Below are 27074 nucleotides of genomic sequence, written 5' to 3'. Positions count from 1 at the left end.
CTAGGTTCGAGTCCTGGCAAGCTCGGTGTTTATTTTAATTAAAGATCTTTTATGCGTCATAAAAATGCATAAATACAATGTTTGGAAAGGTTTTTGATAGAACGAAGCAAGGGCTTGTGGCGTAATGGATAACGCGTCTGCCTTCGAAGCAGAAGATTCCAGGTTCGAGTCCTGGCAAGCTCGGTATTAACATTTAAAGATGATTATTAGAATATAACGGAAGGGAAATTTATAATATTGCATTGCTTCAATAGCATTTAGATTAACCTCAAAGGGGCTTGTGGCGCAATGGATAACGCGTCTGCCTACGGAGCAGAAGATTCCAGGTTAAAGTCTTGGCAAGCTCGGTGTTTATTTAAATTAATGATCTTTTATGCGTCATAAAAATGCATAAATACAATGTTTGGAAAAGTTTTTGTTAGAACGAAGCATGGGCTTGTGGCGTAATGGATAACGCGTCTGCCTTCGAAGCAAAAGATTCCAGGTTCGAGTCCCGGCAAGCTCGGTATTAACATTTAAAGATGATTTTTAGAATATAACGGAAGGAAAATTTATAATATTGCAATGCTTCAATAGCATTTAAGTAAACCTCCAACGGGCTTGTGGCGCAATGGATAACGCGTCTGCCTACGGAGCAAAAGACTCTAGGTTCGAGTCCTGGCAAGCTCGGTGTTTATTTTAATTAAAGATCTTTTATGCGTCATAAAAATGCATAAATACAATGTTTGGAAAAGTTTTTGATAGAACGAAGCAGGGGCTTGTGGCGTAATGGATAACGCGTCTGCCTTCGAAGCAGAAGATTCCAGGTTCGAGTCCTGGCAAGCTCGGTATTAACATTTAAAGATGATTTTTAGAATATAACGGAAGGGAAATTTATAATATTGCAATGCTTCAATAGCATTTAGATTAACCTCAAACGGGCTTGTGGCGCAATGGATAACGCGTCTGCCTACGGAGCAAAAGATTCTAGGTTCGAGTCCTGGCAAGCTCGGTGTTTATTTTAATTAAAGATCTTTTATGCGTCATAAAAATGCATAAATACAATGTTTGGAAAGGTTTTTGATAGAACGAAGCAAGGGCTTGTGGCGTAATGGATAACGCGTCTGCCTTCGAAGCAGAAGATTCCAGGTTCGATTCCTTGCAAGCTCGGTATTAACATTTAAAGATGATTATTAGAATATAACGGAAGGGAAATTTATAATATTGCAATGCTTCAATAGCATTTAGATTAACCTCCAACGGGCTTGTGGCGCAATGGATAACGCGTCGGCCTACGGAGCAGAAGATTTAAGGTTCGAGTTCTGGGAAGCTCGGTGTTTGTTTTAATTAAAGATCTTTTATGCGTCATAAAAATGCATAAATACAATGTTTGGAAAGGTTTTTTATAGAACGAAGCAAGGGCTTGTGGCGTAATGGATAACGTGTCTGCCTGCGAAGCAGAAGATTAAAGGTTCGAGTCCTGGCAAGCTCGGTATTAACATTTAAAGATGATTTTTAGAATATAACGGAAGGGAAATTTATAATATTGCAATGCTTCAATAGCATTTAGATTAACCTCAAACGGGCTTGTGGCGCAATGGATAACGCGTCTGCCTACGGAGCAGAAGATTTAAGGTTCGAGTCCTGGCAAGCTCGGTATTAACATTTAAAGATGATTATTGGAATGTAACGGAAGGGAAATTTATAATATTGCAATGCTTCAATAGCATTTGGATTAACCTCCAACGGGTTTGTGGCGCAATGGATAACGCGTCTGCCTACGGAGCAAAAGATTCTAGGTTCGAGTCATGGCAAGCTCGGTGTTTATTTTAATTAAAGATCTTTTATGCGTCATAAAAATGTATAAATACAATGTTTGGAAAAGTTTTTGATAGAACGAAGCAAGGGCTTGTGGCGTAATGGATAAAGCGTCTGCCTTCAAAGCATAAGATTCATGGTTCGAGTCCCGGCTAGCTCGGTATTAACATTAAAGATGATTTTTAGAATATAACGGAAGGAAAATTTATAATATTGCAATGCTTCAATAGCATTTAAATAAACCTCCAACGGGCTTGTGGCGCAATGGATAACGCGTCTGCCTACGGAGCAGAAGATTCCAGGTTCGAGTCCTGGCAAGCTCGGTATTAACATTTAAAGATGACTATTAGAATATAACGGAAGGGAAATTTAAAATATTAAAATGCTTCAATAGCATTTAGATAAACCTCCAACGGGCTTGTGGCGCAATGGATAACGCGTCTGCCTACGGAGCAAAAGATTCTAGGTTCGAGTCCTGGCAAGCTCGGTGTTTATTTTAATTAAAGATCTTTTATGCGTCATAAAAATGCATAAATACAATGTTTGGAAAGGTTTTTGATAGAACGAAGCAAGGGCTTGTGGCGTAATGGATAACGCGTCTGCCTTCGAAGCAGAAGATTCCAGGTTCGATTCCTTTCAAGCTCGGTATTAACATTTAAAGATGATTATTAGAATATAACGGAAGGGAAATTTATAATATTGCAATGCTTCAATAGCATTTGGATTAACCTCCAACGGGTTTGTGGCGCAATGGATAACGCGTCTGCCTACGGAGCAAAAGATTCTAGGTTCGAGTCATGGCAAGCTCGGTGTTTATTTTAATTAAAGATCTTTTATGCGTCATAAAAATGTATAAATACAATGTTTGGAAAAGTTTTTGATAGAACGAAGCAAGGGCTTGTGGCGTAATGGATAAAGCGTCTGCCTTCAAAGCATAAGATTCATGGTTCGAGTCCCGGCTAGCTCGGTATTAACATTAAAGATGATTTTTAGAATATAACGGAAGGAAAATTTATAATATTGCAATGCTTCAATAGCATTTAAATAAACCTCCAACGGGCTTGTGGCGCAATGGATAACGCGTCTGCCTACGGAGCAGAAGATTCCAGGTTCGAGTCCTGGCAAGCTCGGTATTAACATTTAAAGATGACTATTAGAATATAACGGAAGGGAAATTTAAAATATTAAAATGCTTCAATAGCATTTAGATAAACCTCCAACGGGCTTGTGGCGCAATGGATAACGCGTCTGCCTACGGAGCAAAAGATTCTAGGTTCGAGTCCTGGCAAGCTCGGTGTTTATTTTAATTAAAGATCTTTTATGCGTCATAAAAATGCATAAATACAATGTTTGGAAAGGTTTTTGATAGAACGAAGCAAGGGCTTGTGGCGTAATGGATAACGCGTCTGCCTTCGAAGCAGAAGATTCCAGGTTCGATTCCTTTCAAGCTCGGTATTAACATTTAAAGATGATTATTAGAATATAACGGAAGGGAAATTTATAATATTGCAATGCTTCAATAGCATTTAGATTAACCTCCAACGGGCTTGTGGCGCAATGGATAACGCGTCTGCCTACGGAGCAGAAGATTTAAGGTTCGAGTTCTGGGAAGCTCGGTATTAACATTTAAAGATGATTATTGGAATGTAACGGAAGGGAAATTTATAATATTGCAATGCTTCAATAGCATTTGGATTAACCTCCAACGGGCTTGTGGCGCAATGGATAACGCGTCTGCCTACGGAGCAGAAGATTCCAGTTCAGAGTCCTGGCAAGCTCGGTATTAACATGTAAAGATGACTATTAGAATATAACGGAAGGAAAATTTATAATATTGCAATGCTTCAATAGCATTTAAATAAACCTCCAACGGGCTTGTGGAGCAATGGATAACGCGTCTGCCGACGGAGCAAAAGATTCTAGGTTCGAGTCCTGGCAAGCTCGGTGTTTATTTTAATTAAAGATCTTTTATGCGTCATAAAAATGCATAAATACAATGTTTGGAAAGGTTTTTGATAGAACGAAGCAAGGGCTCTTGGCGTAATGGATAAAGCGTCTGCCTTCAAAGCATAAGATTCCAGGTTCGAGTCCTGGCAAGCTCGGTATTAACATTTAAAGATGATAATTAGAATATAACGGAAGGGAAATTTATAATATTGCATTGCTTCAATAGCATTTAGATTAACCTCAAAGGGGCTTGTGGCGTAATGGATAAAGCGTCTGCCTTCAAAGCATAAGATTCATGGTTCGAGTCCCGGCTAGCTCGGTATTAACATTAAAGATGATTTTTAGAATATAACGGAAGGAAAATTTATAATATTGCAATGCTTCAATAGCATTTAAATAAACCTCCAACGGGCTTGTGGCGCAATGGATAACGCGTCTGCCTACGGAGCAGAAGATTCCAGGTTCGAGTCCTGGCAAGCTCGGTATTAACATTTAAAGATGACTATTAGAATATAACGGAAGGGAAATTTAAAATATTAAAATGCTTCAATAGCATTTAGATAAACCTCCAACGGGCTTGTGGCGCAATGGATAACGCGTCTGCCTACGGAGCAAAAGATTCTAGGTTCGAGTCCTGGCAAGCTCGGTGTTTATTTTAATTAAAGATCTTTTATGCGTCATAAAAATGCATAAATACAATGTTTGGAAAGGTTTTTGATAGAACGAAGCAAGGGCTTGTGGCGTAATGGATAACGCGTCTGCCTTCGAAGCAGAAGATTCCAGGTTCGATTCCTTTCAAGCTCGGTATTAACATTTAAAGATGATTATTAGAATATAACGGAAGGGAAATTTATAATATTGCAATGCTTCAATAGCATTTGGATTAACCTCCAACGGGTTTGTGGCGCAATGGATAACGCGTCTGCCTACGGAGCAAAAGATTCTAGGTTCGAGTCATGGCAAGCTCGGTGTTTATTTTAATTAAAGATCTTTTATGCGTCATAAAAATGTATAAATACAATGTTTGGAAAAGTTTTTGATAGAACGAAGCAAGGGCTTGTGGCGTAATGGATAAAGCGTCTGCCTTCAAAGCATAAGATTCATGGTTCGAGTCCCGGCTAGCTCGGTATTAACATTAAAGATGATTTTTAGAATATAACGGAAGGAAAATTTATAATATTGCAATGCTTCAATAGCATTTAAATAAACCTCCAACGGGCTTGTGGCGCAATGGATAACGCGTCTGCCTACGGAGCAGAAGATTCCAGGTTCGAGTCCTGGCAAGCTCGGTATTAACATTTAAAGATGACTATTAGAATATAACGGAAGGGAAATTTAAAATATTAAAATGCTTCAATAGCATTTAGATAAACCTCCAACGGGCTTGTGGCGCAATGGATAACGCGTCTGCCTACGGAGCAAAAGATTCTAGGTTCGAGTCCTGGCAAGCTCGGTGTTTATTTTAATTAAAGATCTTTTATGCGTCATAAAAATGCATAAATACAATGTTTGGAAAGGTTTTTGATAGAACGAAGCAAGGGCTTGTGGCGTAATGGATAACGCGTCTGCCTTCGAAGCAGAAGATTCCAGGTTCGATTCCTTTCAAGCTCGGTATTAACATTTAAAGATGATTATTAGAATATAACGGAAGGGAAATTTATAATATTGCAATGCTTCAATAGCATTTAGATTAACCTCCAACGGGCTTGTGGCGCAATGGATAACGCGTCTGCCTACGGAGCAGAAGATTTATGGTTCGAGTTCTGGGAAGCTCGGTATTAACATTTAAAGATGATTATTGGAATGTAACGGAAGGGAAATTTATAATATTGCAATGCTTCAATAGCATTTGGATTAACCTCCAACGGGCTTGTGGCGCAATGGATAACGCGTCTGCCTACGGAGCAGAAGATTCCAGTTCAGAGTCCTGGCAAGCTCGGTATTAACATGTAAAGATGACTATTAGAATATAACGGAAGGAAAATTTATAATATTGCAATGCTTCAATAGCATTTAAATAAACCTCCAACCGGCTTGTGGAGCAATGGATAACGCGTCTGCCGACGGAGCAAAAGATTCTAGGTTCGAGTCCTGGCAAGCTCGGTGTTTATTTTAATTAAAGATCTTTTATGCGTCATAAAAATGCATAAATACAATGTTTGGAAAGGTTTTTGATAGAACGAAGCAAGGGCTTGTGGCGTAATGGATAACGCGTCTGCCTTCGAAGCAGAAGATTCCAGGTTCGAGTCCTGGCAAGCTCGGTATTAACATTTAAAGATGATTATTAGAATATAACGGAAGGGAAATTTATAATATTGCATTGCTTCAATAGCATTTAGATTAACCTCAAAGGGGCTTGTGGCGCAATGGATAACGCGTCTGCCTACGGAGCAGAAGATTCCAGGTTAAAGTCTTGGCAAGCTCGGTGTTTATTTAAATTAATGATCTTTTATGCGTCATAAAAATGCATAAATACAATGTTTGGAAAAGTTTTTGTTAGAACGAAGCATGGGCTTGTGGCGTAATGGATAACGCGTCTGCCTTCGAAGCAAAAGATTCCAGGTTCGAGTCCCGGCAAGCTCGGTATTAACATTTAAAGATGATTTTTAGAATATAACGGAAGGAAAATTTATAATATTGCAATGCTTCAATAGCATTTAAGTAAACCTCCAACGGGCTTGTGGCGCAATGGATAACGCGTCTGCCTACGGAGCAAAAGACTCTAGGTTCGAGTCCTGGCAAGCTCGGTGTTTATTTTAATTAAAGATCTTTTATGCGTCATAAAAATGCATAAATACAATGTTTGGAAAAGTTTTTGATAGAACGAAGCAGGGGCTTGTGGCGTAATGGATAACGCGTCTGCCTTCGAAGCAGAAGATTCCAGGTTCGAGTCCTGGCAAGCTCGGTATTAACATTTAAAGATGATTTTTAGAATATAACGGAAGGAAAATTTATAATATTGCAATGCTTCAATAGCATTTAAATAAACCTCCAACGGGCTTGTGGCGCAATGGATAACGCGTCTGCCTACGGAGCAGAAGATTCCAGGTTCGAGTCCTGGCAAGCTCGGTATTAACATTTAAAGATGACTATTAGAATATAACGGAAGGGAAATTTAAAATATTAAAATGCTTCAATAGCATTTAGATAAACCTCCAACGGGCTTGTGGCGCAATGGATAACGCGTCTGCCTACGGAGCAAAAGATTCTAGGTTCGAGTCCTGGCAAGCTCGGTGTTTATTTTAATTAAAGATCTTTTATGCGTCATAAAAATGCATAAATACAATGTTTGGAAAGGTTTTTGATAGAACGAAGCAAGGGCTTGTGGCGTAATGGATAACGCGTCTGCCTTCGAAGCAGAAGATTCCAGGTTCGATTCCTTTCAAGCTCGGTATTAACATTTAAAGATGATTATTAGAATATAACGGAAGGGAAATTTATAATATTGCAATGCTTCAATAGCATTTAGATTAACCTCCAACGGGCTTGTGGCGCAATGGATAACGCGTCTGCCTACGGAGCAGAAGATTTATGGTTCGAGTTCTGGGAAGCTCGGTATTAACATTTAAAGATGATTATTGGAATGTAACGGAAGGGAAATTTATAATATTGCAATGCTTCAATAGCATTTGGATTAACCTCCAACGGGCTTGTGGCGCAATGGATAACGCGTCTGCCTACGGAGCAGAAGATTCCAGTTCAGAGTCCTGGCAAGCTCGGTATTAACATGTAAAGATGACTATTAGAATATAACGGAAGGAAAATTTATAATATTGCAATGCTTCAATAGCATTTAAATAAACCTCCAACCGGCTTGTGGAGCAATGGATAACGCGTCTGCCGACGGAGCAAAAGATTCTAGGTTCGAGTCCTGGCAAGCTCGGTGTTTATTTTAATTAAAGATCTTTTATGCGTCATAAAAATGCATAAATACAATGTTTGGAAAGGTTTTTGATAGAACGAAGCAAGGGCTTGTGGCGTAATGGATAACGCGTCTGCCTTCGAAGCAGAAGATTCCAGGTTCGAGTCCTGGCAAGCTCGGTATTAACATTTAAAGATGATTATTAGAATATAACGGAAGGGAAATTTATAATATTGCATTGCTTCAATAGCATTTAGATTAACCTCAAAGGGGCTTGTGGCGCAATGGATAACGCGTCTGCCTACGGAGCAGAAGATTCCAGGTTAAAGTCTTGGCAAGCTCGGTGTTTATTTAAATTAATGATCTTTTATGCGTCATAAAAATGCATAAATACAATGTTTGGAAAAGTTTTTGTTAGAACGAAGCATGGGCTTGTGGCGTAATGGATAACGCGTCTGCCTTCGAAGCAAAAGATTCCAGGTTCGAGTCCCGGCAAGCTCGGTATTAACATTTAAAGATGATTTTTAGAATATAACGGAAGGAAAATTTATAATATTGCAATGCTTCAATAGCATTTAAGTAAACCTCCAACGGGCTTGTGGCGCAATGGATAACGCGTCTGCCTACGGAGCAAAAGACTCTAGGTTCGAGTCCTGGCAAGCTCGGTGTTTATTTTAATTAAAGATCTTTTATGCGTCATAAAAATGCATAAATACAATGTTTGGAAAAGTTTTTGATAGAACGAAGCAGGGGCTTGTGGCGTAATGGATAACGCGTCTGCCTTCGAAGCAGAAGATTCCAGGTTCGAGTCCTGGCAAGCTCGGTATTAACATTTAAAGATGATTTTTAGAATATAACGGAAGGGAAATTTATAATATTGCAATGCTTCAATAGCATTTAGATTAACCTCAAACGGGCTTGTGGCGCAATGGATAACGCGTCTGCCTACGGAGCAAAAGATTCTAGGTTCGAGTCCTGGCAAGCTCGGTGTTTATTTTAATTAAAGATCTTTTATGCGTCATAAAAATGCATAAATACAATGTTTGGAAAGGTTTTTGATAGAACGAAGCAAGGGCTTGTGGCGTAATGGATAACGCGTCTGCCTTCGAAGCAGAAGATTCCAGGTTCGATTCCTTGCAAGCTCGGTATTAACATTTAAAGATGATTATTAGAATATAACGGAAGGGAAATTTATAATATTGCAATGCTTCAATAGCATTTAGATTAACCTCCAACGGGCTTGTGGCGCAATGGATAACGCGTCGGCCTACGGAGCAGAAGATTTAAGGTTCGAGTTCTGGGAAGCTCGGTGTTTGTTTTAATTAAAGATCTTTTATGCGTCATAAAAATGCATAAATACAATGTTTGGAAAGGTTTTTTATAGAACGAAGCAAGGGCTTGTGGCGTAATGGATAACGTGTCTGCCTGCGAAGCAGAAGATTAAAGGTTCGAGTCCTGGCAAGCTCGGTATTAACATTTAAAGATGATTTTTAGAATATAACGGAATTGAAATTTATAATATTGCAATGCTTCAATAGCATTTAGATTAACCTCAAACGGGCTTGTGGCGCAATGGATAACGCGTCTGCCTACGGAGCAGAAGATTTAAGGTTCGAGTCCTGGCAAGCTCGGTATTAACATTTAAAGATGATTATTGGAATGTAACGGAAGGGAAATTTATAATATTGCAATGCTTCAATAGCATTTGGATTAACCTCCAACGGGTTTGTGGCGCAATGGATAACGCGTCTGCCTACGGAGCAAAAGATTCTAGGTTCGAGTCATGGCAAGCTCGGTGTTTATTTTAATTAAAGATCTTTTATGCGTCATAAAAATGTATAAATACAATGTTTGGAAAAGTTTTTGATAGAACGAAGCAAGGGCTTGTGGCGTAATGGATAAAGCGTCTGCCTTCAAAGCATAAGATTCATGGTTCGAGTCCCGGCTAGCTCGGTATTAACATTAAAGATGATTTTTAGAATATAACGGAAGGAAAATTTATAATATTGCAATGCTTCAATAGCATTTAAATAAACCTCCAACGGGCTTGTGGCGCAATGGATAACGCGTCTGCCTACGGAGCAGAAGATTCCAGGTTCGAGTCCTGGCAAGCTCGGTATTAACATTTAAAGATGACTATTAGAATATAACGGAAGGGAAATTTAAAATATTAAAATGCTTCAATAGCATTTAGATAAACCTCCAACGGGCTTGTGGCGCAATGGATAACGCGTCTGCCTACGGAGCAAAAGATTCTAGGTTCGAGTCCTGGCAAGCTCGGTGTTTATTTTAATTAAAGATCTTTTATGCGTCATAAAAATGCATAAATACAATGTTTGGAAAGGTTTTTGATAGAACGAAGCAAGGGCTTGTGGCGTAATGGATAACGCGTCTGCCTTCGAAGCAGAAGATTCCAGGTTCGATTCCTTTCAAGCTCGGTATTAACATTTAAAGATGATTATTAGAATATAACGGAAGGGAAATTTATAATATTGCAATGCTTCAATAGCATTTGGATTAACCTCCAACGGGTTTGTGGCGCAATGGATAACGCGTCTGCCTACGGAGCAAAAGATTCTAGGTTCGAGTCATGGCAAGCTCGGTGTTTATTTTAATTAAAGATCTTTTATGCGTCATAAAAATGTATAAATACAATGTTTGGAAAAGTTTTTGATAGAACGAAGCAAGGGCTTGTGGCGTAATGGATAAAGCGTCTGCCTTCAAAGCATAAGATTCATGGTTCGAGTCCCGGCTAGCTCGGTATTAACATTAAAGATGATTTTTAGAATATAACGGAAGGAAAATTTATAATATTGCAATGCTTCAATAGCATTTAAATAAACCTCCAACGGGCTTGTGGCGCAATGGATAACGCGTCTGCCTACGGAGCAGAAGATTCCAGGTTCGAGTCCTGGCAAGCTCGGTATTAACATTTAAAGATGACTATTAGAATATAACGGAAGGGAAATTTAAAATATTAAAATGCTTCAATAGCATTTAGATAAACCTCCAACGGGCTTGTGGCGCAATGGATAACGCGTCTGCCTACGGAGCAAAAGATTCTAGGTTCGAGTCCTGGCAAGCTCGGTGTTTATTTTAATTAAAGATCTTTTATGCGTCATAAAAATGCATAAATACAATGTTTGGAAAGGTTTTTGATAGAACGAAGCAAGGGCTTGTGGCGTAATGGATAACGCGTCTGCCTTCGAAGCAGAAGATTCCAGGTTCGATTCCTTTCAAGCTCGGTATTAACATTTAAAGATGATTATTAGAATATAACGGAAGGGAAATTTATAATATTGCAATGCTTCAATAGCATTTAGATTAACCTCCAACGGGCTTGTGGCGCAATGGATAACGCGTCTGCCTACGGAGCAGAAGATTTAAGGTTCGAGTTCTGGGAAGCTCGGTATTAACATTTAAAGATGATTATTGGAATGTAACGGAAGGGAAATTTATAATATTGCAATGCTTCAATAGCATTTGGATTAACCTCCAACGGGCTTGTGGCGCAATGGATAACGCGTCTGCCTACGGAGCAGAAGATTCCAGTTCAGAGTCCTGGCAAGCTCGGTATTAACATGTAAAGATGACTATTAGAATATAACGGAAGGAAAATTTATAATATTGCAATGCTTCAATAGCATTTAAATAAACCTCCAACGGGCTTGTGGAGCAATGGATAACGCGTCTGCTTACGGAGCAAAAGATTCTAGGTTCGAGTCATGGCAAGCTCGGTGTTTATTTTAATTAAAGATCTTTTATGCGTCATAAAAATGCATAAATACAATGTTTGGAAAGGTTTTTGATAGAACGAAGCAAGGGCTCTTGGCGTAATGGATAAAGCGTCTGCCTTCAAAGCATAAGATTCCAGGTTCGAGTCCTGGCAAGCTCGGTATTAACATTTAAAGATGATAATTAGAATATAACGGAAGGGAAATTTATAATATTGCATTGCTTCAATAGCATTTAGATTAACCTCAAAGGGGCTTGTGGCGCAATGGATAACGCGTCTGCCTACGGAGCAGAAGATTCCAGGTTAAAGTCTTGGCAAGCTCGGTGTTTATTTAAATTAATGATCTTTTATGCGTCATAAAAATGCATAAATACAATGTTTGGTAAAGTTTTTGTTAGAACGAAGCATGGGCTTGTGGCGTAATGGATAACGCGTCTGCCTTCGAAGCAAAAGATTCCAGGTTCGAGTCCCGGCAAGCTCGGTATTAACATTTAAAGATGATTTTTAGAATATAACGGAAGGAAAATTTATAATATTGCAATGCTTCAATAGCATTTAAGTAAACCTCCAACGGGCTTGTGGCGCAATGGATAACGCGTCTGCCTACGGAGCAAAAGATTCTAGGTTCGAGTCATGGCAAGCTCGGTGTTTATTTTAATTAAAGATCTTTTATGCGTCATAAAAATGTATAAATACAATGTTTGGAAAAGTTTTTGATAGAACGAAGCAAGGGCTTGTGGCGTAATGGATAAAGCGTCTGCCTTCAAAGCATAAGATTCATGGTTCGAGTCCCGGCTAGCTCGGTATTAACATTAAAGATGATTTTTAGAATATAACGGAAGGAAAATTTATAATATTGCAATGCTTCAATAGCATTTAAATAAACCTCCAACGGGCTTGTGGCGCAATGGATAACGCGTCTGCCTACGGAGCAGAAGATTCCAGGTTCGAGTCCTGGCAAGCTCGGTATTAACATTTAAAGATGACTATTAGAATATAACGGAAGGGAAATTTAAAATATTAAAATGCTTCAATAGCATTTAGATAAACCTCCAACGGGCTTGTGGCGCAATGGATAACGCGTCTGCCTACGGAGTAGAAGATTTAAGGTTCGAGTCCTGCCAAGCTCGGTATTAACATTTAAAGATGATTATTGGAATGTAACGGAAGGGAAATTTATAATATTGCAATGCTTCAATAGCATTTGGATTAACCTCCAACGGGCTTGTAGCGCAATGTATAACGCGTCTGCCTACGGAGCAGAAGGTTCCAGGTTCGAGTCCTGGCAAAGCTCGGTATTAACATTTAAAGATGATTATTAGAATATAACGGAAGGGAAATTTATAATATTGCAATGCTTCAACAGCATTTAGATTGACCTCCAACGGGCTTGTGGCACAATGGATAACGCGTATGCCTACGGAGCAAAAGATTCTAGGTTCGAGTCCTGGCAAGCTCGGTGTTTATTTTAATTAAAGATCTTTTATGCGTCATAAAAATGCATAAATACAATGTTTGGAAAGGTTTTTGATAGAACGAAGCAAGGGCTTGTGGCGTAATGGATAACGCGTCTGCCTTCGAAGCAGAAGATTCCAGGTTCGATTCCTTGCAAGCTCGGTATTAACATTTAAAGATGATTATTAGAATATAACGGAAGGGAAATTTATAATATTGCAATGCTTCAATAGCATTTAGATTAACCTCCAACGGGCTTGTGGCGCAATGGATAACGCGTCGGCCTACGGAGCAGAAGATTTAAGGTTCGAGTTCTGGGAAGCTCGGTGTTTGTTTTAATTAAAGATCTTTTATGCGTCATAAAAATGCATAAATACAATGTTTGGAAAGGTTTTTTATAGAACGAAGCAAGGGCTTGTGGCGTAATGGATAACGTGTCTGCCTGCGAAGCAGAAGATTAAAGGTTCGAGTCCTGGCAAGCTCGGTATTAACATTTAAAGATGATTTTTAGAATATAACGGAAGGGAAATTTATAATATTGCAATGCTTCAATAGCATTTAGATTAACCTCAAACGGGCTTGTGGCGCAATGGATAACGCGTCTGCCTACGGAGCAGAAGATTTAAGGTTCGAGTCCTGGCAAGCTCGGTATTAACATTTAAAGATGATTATTGGAATGTAACGGAAGGGAAATTTATAATATTGCAATGCTTCAATAGCATTTGGATTAACCTCCAACGGGTTTGTGGCGCAATGGATAACGCGTCTGCCTACGGAGCAAAAGATTCTAGGTTCGAGTCATGGCAAGCTCGGTGTTTATTTTAATTAAAGATCTTTTATGCGTCATAAAAATGTATAAATACAATGTTTGGAAAAGTTTTTGATAGAACGAAGCAAGGGCTTGTGGCGTAATGGATAAAGCGTCTGCCTTCAAAGCATAAGATTCATGGTTCGAGTCCCGGCTAGCTCGGTATTAACATTAAAGATGATTTTTAGAATATAACGGAAGGAAAATTTATAATATTGCAATGCTTCAATAGCATTTAAATAAACCTCCAACGGGCTTGTGGCGCAATGGATAACGCGTCTGCCTACGGAGCAGAAGATTCCAGGTTCGAGTCCTGGCAAGCTCGGTATTAACATTTAAAGATGACTATTAGAATATAACGGAAGGGAAATTTAAAATATTAAAATGCTTCAATAGCATTTAGATAAACCTCCAACGGGCTTGTGGCGCAATGGATAACGCGTCTGCCTACGGAGCAAAAGATTCTAGGTTCGAGTCCTGGCAAGCTCGGTGTTTATTTTAATTAAAGATCTTTTATGCGTCATAAAAATGCATAAATACAATGTTTGGAAAGGTTTTTGATAGAACGAAGCAAGGGCTTGTGGCGTAATGGATAACGCGTCTGCCTTCGAAGCAGAAGATTCCAGGTTCGATTCCTTTCAAGCTCGGTATTAACATTTAAAGATGATTATTAGAATATAACGGAAGGGAAATTTATAATATTGCAATGCTTCAATAGCATTTGGATTAACCTCCAACGGGTTTGTGGCGCAATGGATAACGCGTCTGCCTACGGAGCAAAAGATTCTAGGTTCGAGTCATGGCAAGCTCGGTGTTTATTTTAATTAAAGATCTTTTATGCGTCATAAAAATGTATAAATACAATGTTTGGAAAAGTTTTTGATAGAACGAAGCAAGGGCTTGTGGCGTAATGGATAAAGCGTCTGCCTTCAAAGCATAAGATTCATGGTTCGAGTCCCGGCTAGCTCGGTATTAACATTAAAGATGATTTTTAGAATATAACGGAAGGAAAATTTATAATATTGCAATGCTTCAATAGCATTTAAATAAACCTCCAACGGGCTTGTGGCGCAATGGATAACGCGTCTGCCTACGGAGCAGAAGATTCCAGGTTCGAGTCCTGGCAAGCTCGGTATTAACATTTAAAGATGACTATTAGAATATAACGGAAGGGAAATTTAAAATATTAAAATGCTTCAATAGCATTTAGATAAACCTCCAACGGGCTTGTGGCGCAATGGATAACGCGTCTGCCTACGGAGCAAAAGATTCTAGGTTCGAGTCCTGGCAAGCTCGGTGTTTATTTTAATTAAAGATCTTTTATGCGTCATAAAAATGCATAAATACAATGTTTGGAAAGGTTTTTGATAGAACGAAGCAAGGGCTTGTGGCGTAATGGATAACGCGTCTGCCTTCGAAGCAGAAGATTCCAGGTTCGATTCCTTTCAAGCTCGGTATTAACATTTAAAGATGATTATTAGAATATAACGGAAGGGAAATTTATAATATTGCAATGCTTCAATAGCATTTAGATTAACCTCCAACGGGCTTGTGGCGCAATGGATAACGCGTCTGCCTACGGAGCAGAAGATTTAAGGTTCGAGTTCTGGGAAGCTCGGTATTAACATTTAAAGATGATTATTGGAATGTAACGGAAGGGAAATTTATAATATTGCAATGCTTCAATAGCATTTGGATTAACCTCCAACGGGCTTGTGGCGCAATGGATAACGCGTCTGCCTACGGAGCAGAAGATTCCAGTTCAGAGTCCTGGCAAGCTCGGTATTAACATGTAAAGATGACTATTAGAATATAACGGAAGGAAAATTTATAATATTGCAATGCTTCAATAGCATTTAAATAAACCTCCAACGGGCTTGTGGAGCAATGGATAACGCGTCTGCTTACGGAGCAAAAGATTCTAGGTTCGAGTCATGGCAAGCTCGGTGTTTATTTTAATTAAAGATCTTTTATGCGTCATAAAAATGCATAAATACAATGTTTGGAAAGGTTTTTGATAGAACGAAGCAAGGGCTCTTGGCGTAATGGATAAAGCGTCTGCCTTCAAAGCATAAGATTCCAGGTTCGAGTCCTGGCAAGCTCGGTATTAACATTTAAAGATGATAATTAGAATATAACGGAAGGGAAATTTATAATATTGCATTGCTTCAATAGCATTTAGATTAACCTCAAAGGGGCTTGTGGCGCAATGGATAACGCGTCTGCCTACGGAGCAGAAGATTCCAGGTTAAAGTCTTGGCAAGCTCGGTGTTTATTTAAATTAATGATCTTTTATGCGTCATAAAAATGCATAAATACAATGTTTGGTAAAGTTTTTGTTAGAACGAAGCATGGGCTTGTGGCGTAATGGATAACGCGTCTGCCTTCGAAGCAAAAGATTCCAGGTTCGAGTCCCGGCAAGCTCGGTATTAACATTTAAAGATGATTTTTAGAATATAATGGAAGGAAAATTTATAATATTGCAATGCTTCAATAGCATTTAAGTAAACCTCCAACGGGCTTGTGGCGCAATGGATAACGCGTCTGCCTACGGAGCAAAAGATTCTAGGTTCGAGTCATGGCAAGCTCGGTGTTTATTTTAATTAAAGATCTTTTATGCGTCATAAAAATGTATAAATACAATGTTTGGAAAAGTTTTTGATAGAACGAAGCAAGGGCTTGTGGCGTAATGGATAAAGCGTCGGCCTTCAAAGCATAAGATTCATGGTTCGAGTCCCGGCTAGCTCGGTATTAACATTAAAGATGATTTTTAGAATATAACGGAAGGAAAATTTATAATATTGCAATGCTTCAATAGCATTTAAATAAACCTCCAACGGGCTTGTGGCGCAATGGATAACGCGTCTGCCTACGGAGCAGAAGATTCCAGGTTCGAGTCCTGGCAAGCTCGGTATTAACATTTAAAGATGACTATTAGAATATAACGGAAGGGAAATTTAAAATATTAAAATGCTTCAATAGCATTTAGATAAACCTCCAACGGGCTTGTGGCGCAATGGATAACGCGTCTGCCTACGGAGCAAAAGATTCTAGGTTCGAGTCCTGGCAAGCTCGGTGTTTATTTTAATTAAAGATCTTTTATGCGTCATAAAAATGCATAAATACAATGTTTGGAAAGGTTTTTGATAGAACGAAGCAAGGGCTTGTGGCGTAATGGATAACGCGTCTGCCTTCGAAGCAGAAGATTCCAGGTTCGATTCCTTTCAAGCTCGGTATTAACATTTAAAGATGATTATTAGAATATAACGGAAGGGAAATTTATAATATTGCAATGCTTCAATAGCATTTAGATTAACCTCCAACGGGCTTGTGGCGCAATGGATAACGCGTCTGCCTACGGAGCAGAAGATTTAAGGTTCGAGTTCTGGGAAGCTCGGTATTAACATTTAAAGATGATTATTGGAATGTAACGGAAGGGAAATTTATAATATTGCAATGCTTCAATAGCATTTGGATTAACCTCCAACGGGCTTGTGGCGCAATGGATAACGCGTCTGCCTACGGAGCAGAAGATTCCAGTTCAGAGTCCTGGCAAGCTCGGTATTAACATGTAAAGATGACTATTAGAATATAACGGAAGGAAAATTTATAATATTGCAATGCTTCAATAGCATTTAAATAAACCTCCAACGGGCTTGTGGAGCAATGGATAACGCGTCTGCTTACGGAGCAAAAGATTCTAGGTTCGAGTCATGGCAAGCTCGGTGTTTATTTTAATTAAAGATCTTTTATGCGTCATAAAAATGCATAAATACAATGTTTGGAAAGGTTTTTGATAGAACGAAGCAAGGGCTCTTGGCGTAATGGATAAAGCGTCTGCCTTCAAAGCATAAGATTCCAGGTTCGAGTCCTGGCAAGCTCGGTATTAACATTTAAAGATGATAATTAGAATATAACGGAAGGGAAATTTATAATATTGCATTGCTTCAATAGCATTTAGATTAACCTCAAAGGGGCTTGTGGCGCAATGGATAACGCGTCTGCCTACGGAGCAGAAGATTCCAGGTTAAAGTCTTGGCAAGCTCGGTGTTTATTTAAATTAATGATCTTTTATGCGTCATAAAAATGCATAAATACAATGTTTGGTAAAGTTTTTGTTAGAACGAAGCATGGGCTTGTGGCGTAATGGATAACGCGTCTGCCTTCGAAGCAAAAGATTCCAGGTTCGAGTCCCGGCAAGCTCGGTATTAACATTTAAAGATGATTTTTAGAATATAACGGAAGGAAAATTTATAATATTGCAATGCTTCAATAGCATTTAAGTAAACCTCCAACGGGCTTGTGGCGCAATGGATAACGCGTCTGCCTACGGAGCAAAAGATTCTAGGTTCGAGTCCTGGCAAGCTCGGTGTTTATTTTAATTAAAGATCTTTTATGCGTCATAAAAATGCATAAATACAATGTTTGGAAAAGTTTTTGATAGAACGAAGCAGGGGCTTGTGGCGTAATGGATAACGCGTCTGCCTTCGAAGCAGAAGATTCCAGGTTCGAGTCCTGGCAAGCTCGGTATTAACATTTAAAGATGATTTTTAGAATATAACGGAAGGGAAATTTATAATATTGCAATGCTTCAATAGCATTTAGATTAACCTCAAACGGGCTTGTGGCGCAATGGATAACGCGTCTGCCTACGGAGCAGAAGATTTAAGGTTCGAGTCCTGGCAAGCTCGGTATTAACATTTAAAGATGATTATTGGAATGTAACGGAAGGGAAATTTATAATATTGCAATGCTTCAATAGCATTTGGATTAACCTCCAACGGGCTTGTGGCGCAATGGATAACGCGTCTGCCTACGGAGCAGAAGGTTCCAGGTTCGAGTCCTGGCAAAGCTCGGTATTAACATTTAAAGATGATTATTGGAATGCAACGGAAGGGAAATTTATAATATTGCAATGCTTCAATAGCATTTGGATTAACCTCCAACGGGTTTGTGGCGCAATGGATAACGCGTCTGCCTACGGAGCAGAAGATTTAAGGTTCGAGTTCTGGGAAGCTCGGTGTTTGTTTTAATTAAAGATCTTTTATGCGTCATAAAAATGCATAAATACAATGTTTGGAAAGGTTTTTGATAGAACGAAGCAAGGGCTTGTGGCGTAATGGATAACGCGTCTGCCTTCGAAGCAGAAGATTCCAGGTTCGAGTCCTGGCAAGCTCGGTATTAACATTTAAAGATGATTTTTAGAATATAACGGAAGGGAAATTTATAATATTGCAATGCTTCAATAGCATTTAGATTAACCTCAAACGGGCTTGTGGCGCAATGGATAACGCGTCTGCCTACGGAGCAGAAGATTTAAGGTTCGAGTCCTGGCAAGCTCGGTATTAACATTTAAAGATGATTATTGGAATGTAACGGAAGGGAAATTTATAATATTGCAATGCTTCAATAGCATTTGGATTAACCTCCAACGGGCTTGTTTCGCAATGGATAACGCGTCTGCCTACGGAGCAGAAGGTTCCAGGTTCGAGTCCTGGCAAAGCTCGGTATTAACATTTAAAGATGATTATTGGAATGTAACGGAAGGGAAATTTATAATATTGCAATAATTCAATAGCATTTGGATTAACCTCCAACGGGTTTGTGGCGCAATGGATAACGCGTCTGCCTACGGAGCAAAAGATTCTAGGTTCGAGTCATGGCAAGCTCGGTGTTTATTTTAATTAAAGATCTTTTATGCGTCATAAAAATGTATAAATACAATGTTTGGAAAAGTTTTTGATAGAACGAAGCAAGGGCTTGTTGCGTAATGGATAAAGCGTCTGCCTTCAAAGCATAAGATTCCTGGTTCGAGTCCCGGCTAGCTCGGTATTAACATGAAAGATGATTTTTAGAATATAACGGAAGGAAAATTTATAATATTGCAATGCTTCAATAGCATTTAAATAAACCTCCAACGGGCTTGTGGCGCAATGGATAACGCGTCTGACTACGGAGCAGAAGATTCCAGGTTCGAGTCCTGGCAAGCTCGGTATTAACATTTAAAGATGTCTATTAGAATATAACGGAAGGGAAATTTAAAATATTAAAATGCTTCAATAGCATTTAGATAAACCTCCAACGGGCTTGTGGCGCAATGGATAACGCGTCTGCCTACGGAGCAAAAGATTCTAGGTTCGAGTCCTGGCAAGCTCGGTGTTTATTTTAATTAAAGATCTTTTATGCGTCATAAAAATGCATAAATACAATGTTTGGAAAAGTTTTTGATAGAACGAAGCAGGGGCTTGTGGCGTAATGGATAACGCGTCTGCCTTCGAAGCAGAAGATTCGAGGTTCGAGTCCTGGCAAGCTCGGTATTAACATTTAAAGATGATTTTTAGAATATAACGGAAGGGAAATTTATAATATTGCAATGCTTCAATAGCATTTAGATTAACCTCAAACGGGCTTGTGGCGTAATGGATAACGCGTCTGCCTTCGAAGCAAAAGATTCCAGGTTCGAGTCCTGGCAAGCTCGGTATTAACATTTAAAGATGATTATTGGAATGTAACGGAAGGGAAATTTATAATATTGCAATGCTTCAATAGCATTTGGATTAACCTCCAACGGGCTTGTGGCGCAATGGATAACGCGTCTGCCTACGGAGCAGAAGGTTCCAGGTTCGAGTCCTGGCAAAGCTCGGTATTAACATTTAAAGATGATTATTGGAATGCAACGGAAGGGAAATTTATAATATTGCAATGCTTCAATAGCATTTGGATTAACCTCCAACGGGTTTGTGGCGCAATGGATAACGCGTCTGCTTACGGAGCAAAAGATTCTAGGTTCGAGTCATGGCAAGCTCGGTGTTTATTTTAATTAAAGATCTTTTATGCGTCATAAAAATGCATAAATACAATGTTTGGAAAGGTTTTTGATAGAACGAAGCAAGGGCTCTTGGCGTAATGGATAAAGCGTCTGCCTTCAAAGCATAAGATTCCTGGTTCGAGTCCCGGCTAGCTCGGTATTAAAATAAAAGATGATTTTTAGAATATAACGGAAGGAAAATTTTTAATATTGCAATGCTTCAATAGCATTTAGATTAACCTCCAACGGGCTTGTGGCGCAATGGATAACGCGTCTGACTACGGAGCAGAAGATTCCAGGTTCGAGTCCTGGCAAGCTCGGTATTAACATTTAAAGATGACTATTAGAATATAACGGAAGGGAAATTTAAAATATTAAAATGCTTCAATAGCATTTAGATAAACCTCCAACGGGCTTGTGGCGCAATGGATAACGCGTCTGCCTACGGAGCAAAAGATTCTAGGTTCGAGTCCTGGCAAGCTCGGTGTTTATTTTAATTAAAGATCTTTTATGCGTCATAAAAATGCATAAATACAATGTTTGGAAAAGTTTTTGATAGAACGAAGCAGGGGCTTGTGGCGTAATGGATAACGCGTCTGCCTTCGAAGCAAAAGATTCCAGGTTCGAGTCCCGGCAAGCTCGGTATTAACATTTAAAGATGATTTTTAGAATATAACGGAAGGAAAATTTATAATATTGCAATGCTTCAATAGCATTTAAGTAAACCTCCAACGGGCTTGTGGCGCAATGGATAACGCGTCTGCCTACGGAGCAAAAGATTCTAGGTTCGAGTCCTGGCAAGCTCGGTGTTTATTTTAATTAAAGATCTTTTATGCGTCATAAAAATGCATAAATACAATGTTTGGAAAAGTTTTTGATAGAACGAAGCAGGGGCTTGTGGCGTAATGGATAACGCGTCTGCCTTCGAAGCAGAAGATTCCAGGTTCGAGTCCTGGCAAGCTCGGTATTAACATTTAAAGATGATTTTTAGAATATAACGGAAGGGAAATTTATAATATTGCAATGCTTCAATAGCATTTAGATTAACCTCAAACGGGCTTGTGGCGCAATGGATAACGCGTCTGCCTACGGAGCAGAAGATTTAAGGTTCGAGTCCTGGCAAGCTCGGTATTAACATTTAAAGATGATTATTGGAATGTAACGGAAGGGAAATTTATAATATTGCAATGCTTCAATAGCATTTGGATTAACCTCCAACGGGCTTGTGGCGCAATGGATAACGCGTCTGCCTACGGAGTAGAAGGTTCCAGGTTCGAGTCCTGGCAAAGCTCGGTATTAACATTTAAAGATGATTATTGGAATGCAACGGAAGGGAAATTTATAATATTGCAATGCTTCAATAGCATTTGGATTAACCTCCAACGGGTTTGTGGCGCAATGGATAACGCGTCTGCTTACGGAGCAAAAGATTCTAGGTTCGAGTCATGGCAAGCTCGGTGTTTATTTTAATTAAAGATCTTTTATGCGTCATAAAAATGCATAAATACAATGTTTGGAAAGGTTTTTGATAGAACGAAGCAAGGGCTCTTGGCGTAATGGATAAAGCGTCTGCCTTCAAAGCATAAGATTCCTGGTTCGAGTCCCGGCTAGCTCGGTATTAAAATAAAAGATGATTTTTAGAATATAACGGAAGGAAAATTTATAATATTGCAATGCTTCAATAGCATTTAGATTAACCTCCAACGGGCTTGTGGCGCAATGGATAACGCGTCTGCCTACGGAGCAGAAGATTTAAGGTTCGAGTTCTGGGAAGCTCGGTGTTTGTTTTAATTAAAGATCTTTTATGCGTCATAAAAATGCATAAATACAATGTTTGGAAAAGTTTTTGATAGAACGAAGCAAGGGCTTGTGGCGTAATGGATAAAGCGTCTGCCTTCAAAGCATAAGATTCCTGGTTCGAGTCCCGGCTAGCCCCTTTATTAACATTAAAGATGATTTCTAGAATATAACGGAAGGAAAATTTATAATATTGCAATGCTTCAATAGCATTTTAATAAACCTCCAACGGGCTTGTGGCGCAATGGATAACGCGTCTGCCTACGGAGCAGAAGATTCCAGGTTCGAGTCCTGGCAAGCTCGGTATTAACATTTAAAGATGACTATTAGAATATAACGGAAGGGAAATTTAAAATATTAAAATGCTTCAATAGCATTTAGATAAACCTCCAACGGGCTTGTGGCGCAATGGATAACGCGTCTGCCTACGGAGCAAAAGATTCTAGGTTCGAGTCCTGGCAAGCTCGGTGTTTATTTTAATTAAAGATCTTTTATGCGTCATAAAAATGCATAAATACAATGTTTGGAAAGGTTTTTGATAGAACGAAGCAAGGGCTTGTGGCGTAATGGATAACGCGTCTGCCTTCGAAGCAGAAGATTCCAGGTTCGATTCCTTGCAAGCTCGGTATTAACATTTAAAGATGATCATTAGAATATAACGGAAGGGAAATTTATAATATTGCAATGCTTCAATAGCATTTAGATTAACCTCCAACGGGCTTGTGGCGCAATGGATAACGCGTCTGCCTACGGAGCAGAAGATTTAAGGTTCGAGTTCTGGGAAGCTCGGTATTAAATTTTAAAGATGATTATTGGAATGTAACGGAAGGGAAATTTATAATATTGCAATGCTTCAATAGCATTTGGATTAACCTCCAACGGGCTTGTGGCGCAATGGATAACGCGTCTGCCTACGGAGCAGAAGATTCCAGTTTAGAGTCCTGGCAAGCTCGGTATTAACATTTAAAGATGACTATTAGAATATAACGGAAGGAAAATTTATAATATTGCAATGCTTCAATAGCATTTAAATAAACCTCCAACGGGCTTGTGGCGCAATGGATAACGCGTCTGCCTATGGAGCAAAAGATTCTAGGTTGGAGTCCTGGCAAGCTCGGTGTTTATTTTAATTAAAGATCTTTTATGTTTCATATAAATGCATAACTACAATGTTTGGAAAAGTTTTTGATAGAACGAAGCAGGGGCTTGTGGCGTAATGGATAACGCGTCTGCCTTCGAAGCAGAAGATTCCAGGTTCGAGTCCTGGCAAAGCTCGGTATTAACATTTAAAGATGATTATTAGAATATAACGGAAGGGAAATTTAAAATATTAAAATGCTTCAATAGCATTTAGATAAACCTCCAACGGGCTTGTGGCGCAATGGATAACGCGTCTGCCTACGGAGCAAAAGATTCTAGGTTCGAGTCCTGGCAAGCTCGGTGTTTATTTTAATTAAAGATCTTTTATGCGTCATAAAAATGCATAAATACAATGTTTGGAAAGGTTTTTGATAGAACGAAGCAAGGGCTTGTGGCGTAATGGATAACGCGTCTGCCTTCGAAGCAGAAGATTCCAGGTTCGATTCCTTGCAAGCTCGGTATTAACATTTAAAGATGATTATTAGAATATAACGGAAGGGAAATTTATAATATTGCAATGCTTCAATAGCATTTAGATTAACCTCCAACGGGCTTGTGGCGCAATGGATAACGCGTCTGCCTACGGAGCAGAAGATTTAAGGTTCGAGTTCTGGGAAGCTCGGTATTAAATTTTAAAGATGATTATTGGAATGTAACGGAAGGGAAATTTATAATATTGCAATGCTTCAATAGCATTTGGATTAACCTCCAACGGGCTTGTGGCGCAATGGATAACGCGTCTGCCTACGGAGCAGAAGATTCCAGTTTAGAGTCCTGGCAAGCTCGGTATTAACATTTAAAGATGACTATTAGAATATAACGGAAGGAAAATTTATAATATTGCAATGCTTCAATAGCATTTAAATAAACCTCCAACGGGCTTGTGGCGCAATGGATAACGCGTCTGCCTATGGAGCAAAAGATTCTAGGTTGGAGTCCTGGCAAGCTCGGTGTTTATTTTAATTAAAGATCTTTTATGCGTCATATAAATGCATAACTACAATGTTTGGAAAAGTTTTTGATAGAACGAAGCAGGGGCTTGTGGCGTAATGGATAACGCGTCTGCCTTCGAAGCAGAAGATTCCAGGTTCGAGTCCTGGCAAAGCTCGGTATTAACATTTAAAGATGATTATTAGAATATAACGGAAGGGAAATTTAAAATATTAAAATGCTTCAATAGCATTTAGATAAACCTCCAACGGGCTTGTGGCGCAATGGATAACGCGTCTGCCTACGGAGCAAAAGATTCTAGGTTCGAGTCATGACAAGCTCGGTATTAACATTTAAAGATGATTATTAGAATATAACGGAAGGGAAATTTAAAATATTAAAATGCTTCAATAGCATTTAGATAAACCTCCAACGGGCTTGTGGCGCAATGGATAACGCGTCTGCCTACGGAGTAGAAGATTTAAGGTTCGAGTCCTGCCAAGCTCGGTATTAACATTTAAAGATGATTATTGGAATGTAACGGAAGGGAAATTTATAATATTGCAATGCTTCAATAGCATTTGGATTAACCTCCAACGGGCTTGTAGCGCAATGTATAACGCGTCTGCCTACGGAGCAGAAGGTTCCAGGTTCGAGTCCTGGCAAAGCTCGGTATTAACATTTAAAGATGATTATTAGAATATAACGGAAGGGAAATTTATAATATTGCAATGCTTCAACAGCATTTAGATTGACCTCCAACGGGCTTGTGGCACAATGGATAACGCGTATGCCTACGGAGCAAAAGATTCTAGGTTCGAGTCATGGCAAGCTCGGTGTTTATTTTAATTAAAGATCTTTTATGCGTCATAAAAATCCATAACTACAATGTTTGGAAAAGTTTTTGATAGAACGAAGCAAGGGCTTGTGGCGTAATGGATAACGCGTCTGCCTTCGAAGCAGAAGATTCCAGGTGCGAGTCCTGGCAAGCTCGGTATCAACATTTAAAGATGATTATTAGAATATAACGGAAGGGAAATTTATAATATTGCAATGCTTCAATAGCATTTAGATTGACCTCCAACGGGCTTGTGGCGCAATGGATAACGCGTCTGCCTACGGAGCAAAAGATTCCAGGTTCGAGTCATGGCAAGCTCGGTATTAACATTTAAAGATGATTATTAGAATATAACGGAAGGGAAATTTATAATATTGCAGTGCTTCAAAAGCATTTAGATTAACCTACAACGGGCTTGTAGCGTAATGGATAACGCGTCTGCCTACGGAGCAGAAGATTCCAGTTCAGAGTCCTGGCAAGCTCGGTATTAACATTTAAAGATGACTATTAGAATATAACGGAAGGAAAATTTATAATATTGCAATGCTTCAATAGCATTTAAATAAACCTCCAACGGGCTTGTGGCGCAATGGATAACGCGTCTGCCTATGGAGCAAAAGATTCTAGGTTGGAGTCCTGGCAAGCTCGGTGTTTATTTTAATTAAAGATCTTTTATGCGTCATATAAATGCATAACTACAATGTTTGGAAAAGTTTTTGATAGAACGAAGCAGGGGCTTGTGGCGTAATGGATAACGCGTCTGCCTTCGAAGCAGAAGATTCCAGGTTCGAGTCCTGGCAAGCTCGGTATTAACATTTAAAGATGATTATTGGAATGTAACGGAAGGGAAATTTATAATATTGCAATGCTTCAATAGCATTTGGATTAACCTCCAACGGGCTTGTAGCGCAATGTATAACGCGTCTGCCTACGGAGCAGAAGGTTCCAGGTTCGAGTCCTGGCAAAGCTCGGTATTAACATTTAAAGATGATTATTAGAATATAACGGAAGGGAAATTTATAATATTGCAATGCTTCAACAGCATTTAGATTGACCTCCAACGGGCTTGTGGCACAATGGATAACGCGTATGCCTACGGAGCAAAAGATTCTAGGTTCGAGTCATGGCAAGCTCGGTGTTTATTTTAATTAAAGATCTTTTATGCGTCATAAAAATCCATAACTACAATGTTTGGAAAAGTTTTTGATAGAACGAAGCAAGGGCTTGTGGCGTAATGGATAACGCGTCTGCCTTCGAAGCAGAAGATTCCAGGTGCGAGTCCTGGCAAGCTCGGTATCAACATTTAAAGATGATTATTAGAATATAACGGAAGGGAAATTTATAATATTGCAATGCTTCAATAGCATTTAGATTGACCTCCAACGGGCTTGTGGCGCAATGGATAACGCGTCTGCCTACGGAGCAAAAGATTCCAGGTTCGAGTCATGGCAAGCTCGGTATTAACATTTAAAGATGATTATTAGAATATAACGGAAGGGAAATTTATAATATTGCAGGGCTTCAATAGCATTTAGATTAACCTACAACGGGCTTGTAGCGTAATGGATAACGCGTCTGCCTACGGAGCAGAAGATTCCAGTTCAGAGTCCTGGCAAGCTCGGTATTAACATTTAAAGATGACTATTAGAATATAACGGAAAAAAATTTATAATATTGCAATGCTTCAATAGCATTTAAATAAACCTCCAACGGGCTTGTGGCGCAATGGATAACGCGTCTGCCTATGGAGCAAAAGATTCTAGGTTGGAGTCCTGGCAAGCTCGGTGTTTATTTTAATTAAAGATCTTTTATGCGTCATATAAATGCATAACTACAATGTTTGGAAAAGTTTTTGATAGAACGAAGCAGGGGCTTGTGGCGTAATGGATAACGCGTCTGCCTTCGAAGCAGAAGATTCCAGGTTCGAGTCCTGGCAAGCTCGGTATTAACATTTAA

The 27074-nt window shown here is 39.2% G+C and overlaps 67 non-coding genes across 67 annotated transcripts; all 67 read left to right on the top strand.

Moving 5' to 3' along the window:
• The first annotated feature begins 110 nt into the window (after positions 1-110).
• TRNAR-UCG (transfer RNA arginine (anticodon UCG)) lies at positions 111-183 on the top strand. The gene has a single exon. It is a non-coding gene; the product is annotated as a tRNA-Arg (tRNA).
• A 249-nt stretch (positions 184-432) lies between these two features.
• On the top strand, positions 433-505 carry TRNAR-UCG (transfer RNA arginine (anticodon UCG)). Its single transcript has one exon. It is a non-coding gene; the product is annotated as a tRNA-Arg (tRNA).
• Positions 506-596: 91 nt separating this feature from the next.
• On the top strand, positions 597-669 carry TRNAR-ACG (transfer RNA arginine (anticodon ACG)). The gene has a single exon. It is a non-coding gene; the product is annotated as a tRNA-Arg (tRNA).
• An 85-nt stretch (positions 670-754) lies between these two features.
• On the top strand, positions 755-827 carry TRNAR-UCG (transfer RNA arginine (anticodon UCG)). Its single transcript has one exon. It is a non-coding gene; the product is annotated as a tRNA-Arg (tRNA).
• A 91-nt stretch (positions 828-918) lies between these two features.
• On the top strand, positions 919-991 carry TRNAR-ACG (transfer RNA arginine (anticodon ACG)). The gene has a single exon. It is a non-coding gene; the product is annotated as a tRNA-Arg (tRNA).
• Positions 992-1076: 85 nt separating this feature from the next.
• TRNAR-UCG (transfer RNA arginine (anticodon UCG)) lies at positions 1077-1149 on the top strand. The gene has a single exon. It is a non-coding gene; the product is annotated as a tRNA-Arg (tRNA).
• An 898-nt stretch (positions 1150-2047) lies between these two features.
• Positions 2048-2120, top strand: TRNAR-ACG (transfer RNA arginine (anticodon ACG)). The gene has a single exon. It is a non-coding gene; the product is annotated as a tRNA-Arg (tRNA).
• A 91-nt stretch (positions 2121-2211) lies between these two features.
• Positions 2212-2284, top strand: TRNAR-ACG (transfer RNA arginine (anticodon ACG)). The gene has a single exon. It is a non-coding gene; the product is annotated as a tRNA-Arg (tRNA).
• A 570-nt stretch (positions 2285-2854) lies between these two features.
• On the top strand, positions 2855-2927 carry TRNAR-ACG (transfer RNA arginine (anticodon ACG)). Its single transcript has one exon. It is a non-coding gene; the product is annotated as a tRNA-Arg (tRNA).
• A 91-nt stretch (positions 2928-3018) lies between these two features.
• TRNAR-ACG (transfer RNA arginine (anticodon ACG)) lies at positions 3019-3091 on the top strand. Its single transcript has one exon. It is a non-coding gene; the product is annotated as a tRNA-Arg (tRNA).
• A 1062-nt stretch (positions 3092-4153) lies between these two features.
• On the top strand, positions 4154-4226 carry TRNAR-ACG (transfer RNA arginine (anticodon ACG)). Its single transcript has one exon. It is a non-coding gene; the product is annotated as a tRNA-Arg (tRNA).
• Positions 4227-4317: 91 nt separating this feature from the next.
• TRNAR-ACG (transfer RNA arginine (anticodon ACG)) lies at positions 4318-4390 on the top strand. The gene has a single exon. It is a non-coding gene; the product is annotated as a tRNA-Arg (tRNA).
• Positions 4391-4960: 570 nt separating this feature from the next.
• TRNAR-ACG (transfer RNA arginine (anticodon ACG)) lies at positions 4961-5033 on the top strand. The gene has a single exon. It is a non-coding gene; the product is annotated as a tRNA-Arg (tRNA).
• A 91-nt stretch (positions 5034-5124) lies between these two features.
• TRNAR-ACG (transfer RNA arginine (anticodon ACG)) lies at positions 5125-5197 on the top strand. The gene has a single exon. It is a non-coding gene; the product is annotated as a tRNA-Arg (tRNA).
• A 735-nt stretch (positions 5198-5932) lies between these two features.
• Positions 5933-6005, top strand: TRNAR-UCG (transfer RNA arginine (anticodon UCG)). The gene has a single exon. It is a non-coding gene; the product is annotated as a tRNA-Arg (tRNA).
• A 249-nt stretch (positions 6006-6254) lies between these two features.
• Positions 6255-6327, top strand: TRNAR-UCG (transfer RNA arginine (anticodon UCG)). Its single transcript has one exon. It is a non-coding gene; the product is annotated as a tRNA-Arg (tRNA).
• Positions 6328-6418: 91 nt separating this feature from the next.
• TRNAR-ACG (transfer RNA arginine (anticodon ACG)) lies at positions 6419-6491 on the top strand. The gene has a single exon. It is a non-coding gene; the product is annotated as a tRNA-Arg (tRNA).
• An 85-nt stretch (positions 6492-6576) lies between these two features.
• On the top strand, positions 6577-6649 carry TRNAR-UCG (transfer RNA arginine (anticodon UCG)). The gene has a single exon. It is a non-coding gene; the product is annotated as a tRNA-Arg (tRNA).
• A 91-nt stretch (positions 6650-6740) lies between these two features.
• Positions 6741-6813, top strand: TRNAR-ACG (transfer RNA arginine (anticodon ACG)). The gene has a single exon. It is a non-coding gene; the product is annotated as a tRNA-Arg (tRNA).
• A 91-nt stretch (positions 6814-6904) lies between these two features.
• Positions 6905-6977, top strand: TRNAR-ACG (transfer RNA arginine (anticodon ACG)). The gene has a single exon. It is a non-coding gene; the product is annotated as a tRNA-Arg (tRNA).
• A 735-nt stretch (positions 6978-7712) lies between these two features.
• On the top strand, positions 7713-7785 carry TRNAR-UCG (transfer RNA arginine (anticodon UCG)). Its single transcript has one exon. It is a non-coding gene; the product is annotated as a tRNA-Arg (tRNA).
• A 249-nt stretch (positions 7786-8034) lies between these two features.
• On the top strand, positions 8035-8107 carry TRNAR-UCG (transfer RNA arginine (anticodon UCG)). Its single transcript has one exon. It is a non-coding gene; the product is annotated as a tRNA-Arg (tRNA).
• Positions 8108-8198: 91 nt separating this feature from the next.
• On the top strand, positions 8199-8271 carry TRNAR-ACG (transfer RNA arginine (anticodon ACG)). Its single transcript has one exon. It is a non-coding gene; the product is annotated as a tRNA-Arg (tRNA).
• An 85-nt stretch (positions 8272-8356) lies between these two features.
• TRNAR-UCG (transfer RNA arginine (anticodon UCG)) lies at positions 8357-8429 on the top strand. Its single transcript has one exon. It is a non-coding gene; the product is annotated as a tRNA-Arg (tRNA).
• A 91-nt stretch (positions 8430-8520) lies between these two features.
• Positions 8521-8593, top strand: TRNAR-ACG (transfer RNA arginine (anticodon ACG)). Its single transcript has one exon. It is a non-coding gene; the product is annotated as a tRNA-Arg (tRNA).
• Positions 8594-8678: 85 nt separating this feature from the next.
• On the top strand, positions 8679-8751 carry TRNAR-UCG (transfer RNA arginine (anticodon UCG)). Its single transcript has one exon. It is a non-coding gene; the product is annotated as a tRNA-Arg (tRNA).
• An 898-nt stretch (positions 8752-9649) lies between these two features.
• TRNAR-ACG (transfer RNA arginine (anticodon ACG)) lies at positions 9650-9722 on the top strand. The gene has a single exon. It is a non-coding gene; the product is annotated as a tRNA-Arg (tRNA).
• Positions 9723-9813: 91 nt separating this feature from the next.
• TRNAR-ACG (transfer RNA arginine (anticodon ACG)) lies at positions 9814-9886 on the top strand. Its single transcript has one exon. It is a non-coding gene; the product is annotated as a tRNA-Arg (tRNA).
• A 570-nt stretch (positions 9887-10456) lies between these two features.
• Positions 10457-10529, top strand: TRNAR-ACG (transfer RNA arginine (anticodon ACG)). The gene has a single exon. It is a non-coding gene; the product is annotated as a tRNA-Arg (tRNA).
• A 91-nt stretch (positions 10530-10620) lies between these two features.
• On the top strand, positions 10621-10693 carry TRNAR-ACG (transfer RNA arginine (anticodon ACG)). The gene has a single exon. It is a non-coding gene; the product is annotated as a tRNA-Arg (tRNA).
• Positions 10694-11750: 1057 nt separating this feature from the next.
• TRNAR-UCG (transfer RNA arginine (anticodon UCG)) lies at positions 11751-11823 on the top strand. The gene has a single exon. It is a non-coding gene; the product is annotated as a tRNA-Arg (tRNA).
• A 412-nt stretch (positions 11824-12235) lies between these two features.
• TRNAR-ACG (transfer RNA arginine (anticodon ACG)) lies at positions 12236-12308 on the top strand. Its single transcript has one exon. It is a non-coding gene; the product is annotated as a tRNA-Arg (tRNA).
• A 578-nt stretch (positions 12309-12886) lies between these two features.
• On the top strand, positions 12887-12959 carry TRNAR-UCG (transfer RNA arginine (anticodon UCG)). The gene has a single exon. It is a non-coding gene; the product is annotated as a tRNA-Arg (tRNA).
• Positions 12960-13857: 898 nt separating this feature from the next.
• TRNAR-ACG (transfer RNA arginine (anticodon ACG)) lies at positions 13858-13930 on the top strand. The gene has a single exon. It is a non-coding gene; the product is annotated as a tRNA-Arg (tRNA).
• Positions 13931-14021: 91 nt separating this feature from the next.
• Positions 14022-14094, top strand: TRNAR-ACG (transfer RNA arginine (anticodon ACG)). Its single transcript has one exon. It is a non-coding gene; the product is annotated as a tRNA-Arg (tRNA).
• Positions 14095-14664: 570 nt separating this feature from the next.
• On the top strand, positions 14665-14737 carry TRNAR-ACG (transfer RNA arginine (anticodon ACG)). Its single transcript has one exon. It is a non-coding gene; the product is annotated as a tRNA-Arg (tRNA).
• Positions 14738-14828: 91 nt separating this feature from the next.
• TRNAR-ACG (transfer RNA arginine (anticodon ACG)) lies at positions 14829-14901 on the top strand. Its single transcript has one exon. It is a non-coding gene; the product is annotated as a tRNA-Arg (tRNA).
• Positions 14902-15958: 1057 nt separating this feature from the next.
• Positions 15959-16031, top strand: TRNAR-UCG (transfer RNA arginine (anticodon UCG)). The gene has a single exon. It is a non-coding gene; the product is annotated as a tRNA-Arg (tRNA).
• A 412-nt stretch (positions 16032-16443) lies between these two features.
• On the top strand, positions 16444-16516 carry TRNAR-ACG (transfer RNA arginine (anticodon ACG)). Its single transcript has one exon. It is a non-coding gene; the product is annotated as a tRNA-Arg (tRNA).
• A 91-nt stretch (positions 16517-16607) lies between these two features.
• On the top strand, positions 16608-16680 carry TRNAR-ACG (transfer RNA arginine (anticodon ACG)). Its single transcript has one exon. It is a non-coding gene; the product is annotated as a tRNA-Arg (tRNA).
• A 1057-nt stretch (positions 16681-17737) lies between these two features.
• Positions 17738-17810, top strand: TRNAR-UCG (transfer RNA arginine (anticodon UCG)). Its single transcript has one exon. It is a non-coding gene; the product is annotated as a tRNA-Arg (tRNA).
• Positions 17811-17901: 91 nt separating this feature from the next.
• TRNAR-ACG (transfer RNA arginine (anticodon ACG)) lies at positions 17902-17974 on the top strand. Its single transcript has one exon. It is a non-coding gene; the product is annotated as a tRNA-Arg (tRNA).
• Positions 17975-18059: 85 nt separating this feature from the next.
• TRNAR-UCG (transfer RNA arginine (anticodon UCG)) lies at positions 18060-18132 on the top strand. The gene has a single exon. It is a non-coding gene; the product is annotated as a tRNA-Arg (tRNA).
• A 255-nt stretch (positions 18133-18387) lies between these two features.
• Positions 18388-18461, top strand: TRNAR-ACG (transfer RNA arginine (anticodon ACG)). The gene has a single exon. It is a non-coding gene; the product is annotated as a tRNA-Arg (tRNA).
• A 249-nt stretch (positions 18462-18710) lies between these two features.
• On the top strand, positions 18711-18783 carry TRNAR-UCG (transfer RNA arginine (anticodon UCG)). Its single transcript has one exon. It is a non-coding gene; the product is annotated as a tRNA-Arg (tRNA).
• A 741-nt stretch (positions 18784-19524) lies between these two features.
• On the top strand, positions 19525-19597 carry TRNAR-ACG (transfer RNA arginine (anticodon ACG)). The gene has a single exon. It is a non-coding gene; the product is annotated as a tRNA-Arg (tRNA).
• A 91-nt stretch (positions 19598-19688) lies between these two features.
• Positions 19689-19761, top strand: TRNAR-ACG (transfer RNA arginine (anticodon ACG)). Its single transcript has one exon. It is a non-coding gene; the product is annotated as a tRNA-Arg (tRNA).
• An 85-nt stretch (positions 19762-19846) lies between these two features.
• TRNAR-UCG (transfer RNA arginine (anticodon UCG)) lies at positions 19847-19919 on the top strand. The gene has a single exon. It is a non-coding gene; the product is annotated as a tRNA-Arg (tRNA).
• A 91-nt stretch (positions 19920-20010) lies between these two features.
• TRNAR-UCG (transfer RNA arginine (anticodon UCG)) lies at positions 20011-20083 on the top strand. The gene has a single exon. It is a non-coding gene; the product is annotated as a tRNA-Arg (tRNA).
• Positions 20084-20174: 91 nt separating this feature from the next.
• TRNAR-ACG (transfer RNA arginine (anticodon ACG)) lies at positions 20175-20248 on the top strand. The gene has a single exon. It is a non-coding gene; the product is annotated as a tRNA-Arg (tRNA).
• A 412-nt stretch (positions 20249-20660) lies between these two features.
• On the top strand, positions 20661-20733 carry TRNAR-ACG (transfer RNA arginine (anticodon ACG)). The gene has a single exon. It is a non-coding gene; the product is annotated as a tRNA-Arg (tRNA).
• A 91-nt stretch (positions 20734-20824) lies between these two features.
• TRNAR-ACG (transfer RNA arginine (anticodon ACG)) lies at positions 20825-20897 on the top strand. Its single transcript has one exon. It is a non-coding gene; the product is annotated as a tRNA-Arg (tRNA).
• An 85-nt stretch (positions 20898-20982) lies between these two features.
• Positions 20983-21055, top strand: TRNAR-UCG (transfer RNA arginine (anticodon UCG)). Its single transcript has one exon. It is a non-coding gene; the product is annotated as a tRNA-Arg (tRNA).
• A 91-nt stretch (positions 21056-21146) lies between these two features.
• On the top strand, positions 21147-21219 carry TRNAR-ACG (transfer RNA arginine (anticodon ACG)). Its single transcript has one exon. It is a non-coding gene; the product is annotated as a tRNA-Arg (tRNA).
• An 85-nt stretch (positions 21220-21304) lies between these two features.
• TRNAR-UCG (transfer RNA arginine (anticodon UCG)) lies at positions 21305-21377 on the top strand. Its single transcript has one exon. It is a non-coding gene; the product is annotated as a tRNA-Arg (tRNA).
• Positions 21378-21632: 255 nt separating this feature from the next.
• On the top strand, positions 21633-21706 carry TRNAR-ACG (transfer RNA arginine (anticodon ACG)). Its single transcript has one exon. It is a non-coding gene; the product is annotated as a tRNA-Arg (tRNA).
• A 734-nt stretch (positions 21707-22440) lies between these two features.
• TRNAR-ACG (transfer RNA arginine (anticodon ACG)) lies at positions 22441-22513 on the top strand. Its single transcript has one exon. It is a non-coding gene; the product is annotated as a tRNA-Arg (tRNA).
• A 91-nt stretch (positions 22514-22604) lies between these two features.
• TRNAR-ACG (transfer RNA arginine (anticodon ACG)) lies at positions 22605-22677 on the top strand. Its single transcript has one exon. It is a non-coding gene; the product is annotated as a tRNA-Arg (tRNA).
• An 85-nt stretch (positions 22678-22762) lies between these two features.
• TRNAR-UCG (transfer RNA arginine (anticodon UCG)) lies at positions 22763-22835 on the top strand. Its single transcript has one exon. It is a non-coding gene; the product is annotated as a tRNA-Arg (tRNA).
• Positions 22836-23412: 577 nt separating this feature from the next.
• TRNAR-UCG (transfer RNA arginine (anticodon UCG)) lies at positions 23413-23486 on the top strand. Its single transcript has one exon. It is a non-coding gene; the product is annotated as a tRNA-Arg (tRNA).
• A 91-nt stretch (positions 23487-23577) lies between these two features.
• TRNAR-ACG (transfer RNA arginine (anticodon ACG)) lies at positions 23578-23650 on the top strand. Its single transcript has one exon. It is a non-coding gene; the product is annotated as a tRNA-Arg (tRNA).
• Positions 23651-23735: 85 nt separating this feature from the next.
• On the top strand, positions 23736-23808 carry TRNAR-UCG (transfer RNA arginine (anticodon UCG)). Its single transcript has one exon. It is a non-coding gene; the product is annotated as a tRNA-Arg (tRNA).
• Positions 23809-24385: 577 nt separating this feature from the next.
• On the top strand, positions 24386-24459 carry TRNAR-UCG (transfer RNA arginine (anticodon UCG)). Its single transcript has one exon. It is a non-coding gene; the product is annotated as a tRNA-Arg (tRNA).
• Positions 24460-25201: 742 nt separating this feature from the next.
• Positions 25202-25274, top strand: TRNAR-UCG (transfer RNA arginine (anticodon UCG)). Its single transcript has one exon. It is a non-coding gene; the product is annotated as a tRNA-Arg (tRNA).
• Positions 25275-25851: 577 nt separating this feature from the next.
• Positions 25852-25924, top strand: TRNAR-UCG (transfer RNA arginine (anticodon UCG)). Its single transcript has one exon. It is a non-coding gene; the product is annotated as a tRNA-Arg (tRNA).
• A 414-nt stretch (positions 25925-26338) lies between these two features.
• On the top strand, positions 26339-26411 carry TRNAR-UCG (transfer RNA arginine (anticodon UCG)). The gene has a single exon. It is a non-coding gene; the product is annotated as a tRNA-Arg (tRNA).
• A 576-nt stretch (positions 26412-26987) lies between these two features.
• Positions 26988-27060, top strand: TRNAR-UCG (transfer RNA arginine (anticodon UCG)). The gene has a single exon. It is a non-coding gene; the product is annotated as a tRNA-Arg (tRNA).
• The last annotated feature ends 14 nt before the right edge of the window (positions 27061-27074 follow it).

This window comes from Phalangium opilio, unplaced genomic scaffold (assembly GCF_054372755.1).
Source record: "Phalangium opilio isolate 3A_F unplaced genomic scaffold, DU_Popi_V2 ptg000098l_1, whole genome shotgun sequence".
In the NCBI taxonomy this organism is placed as follows: domain Eukaryota; kingdom Metazoa; phylum Arthropoda; class Arachnida; order Opiliones; family Phalangiidae; genus Phalangium; species Phalangium opilio.
This window is presented reverse-complemented; position numbering and strand designations above follow the sequence as displayed.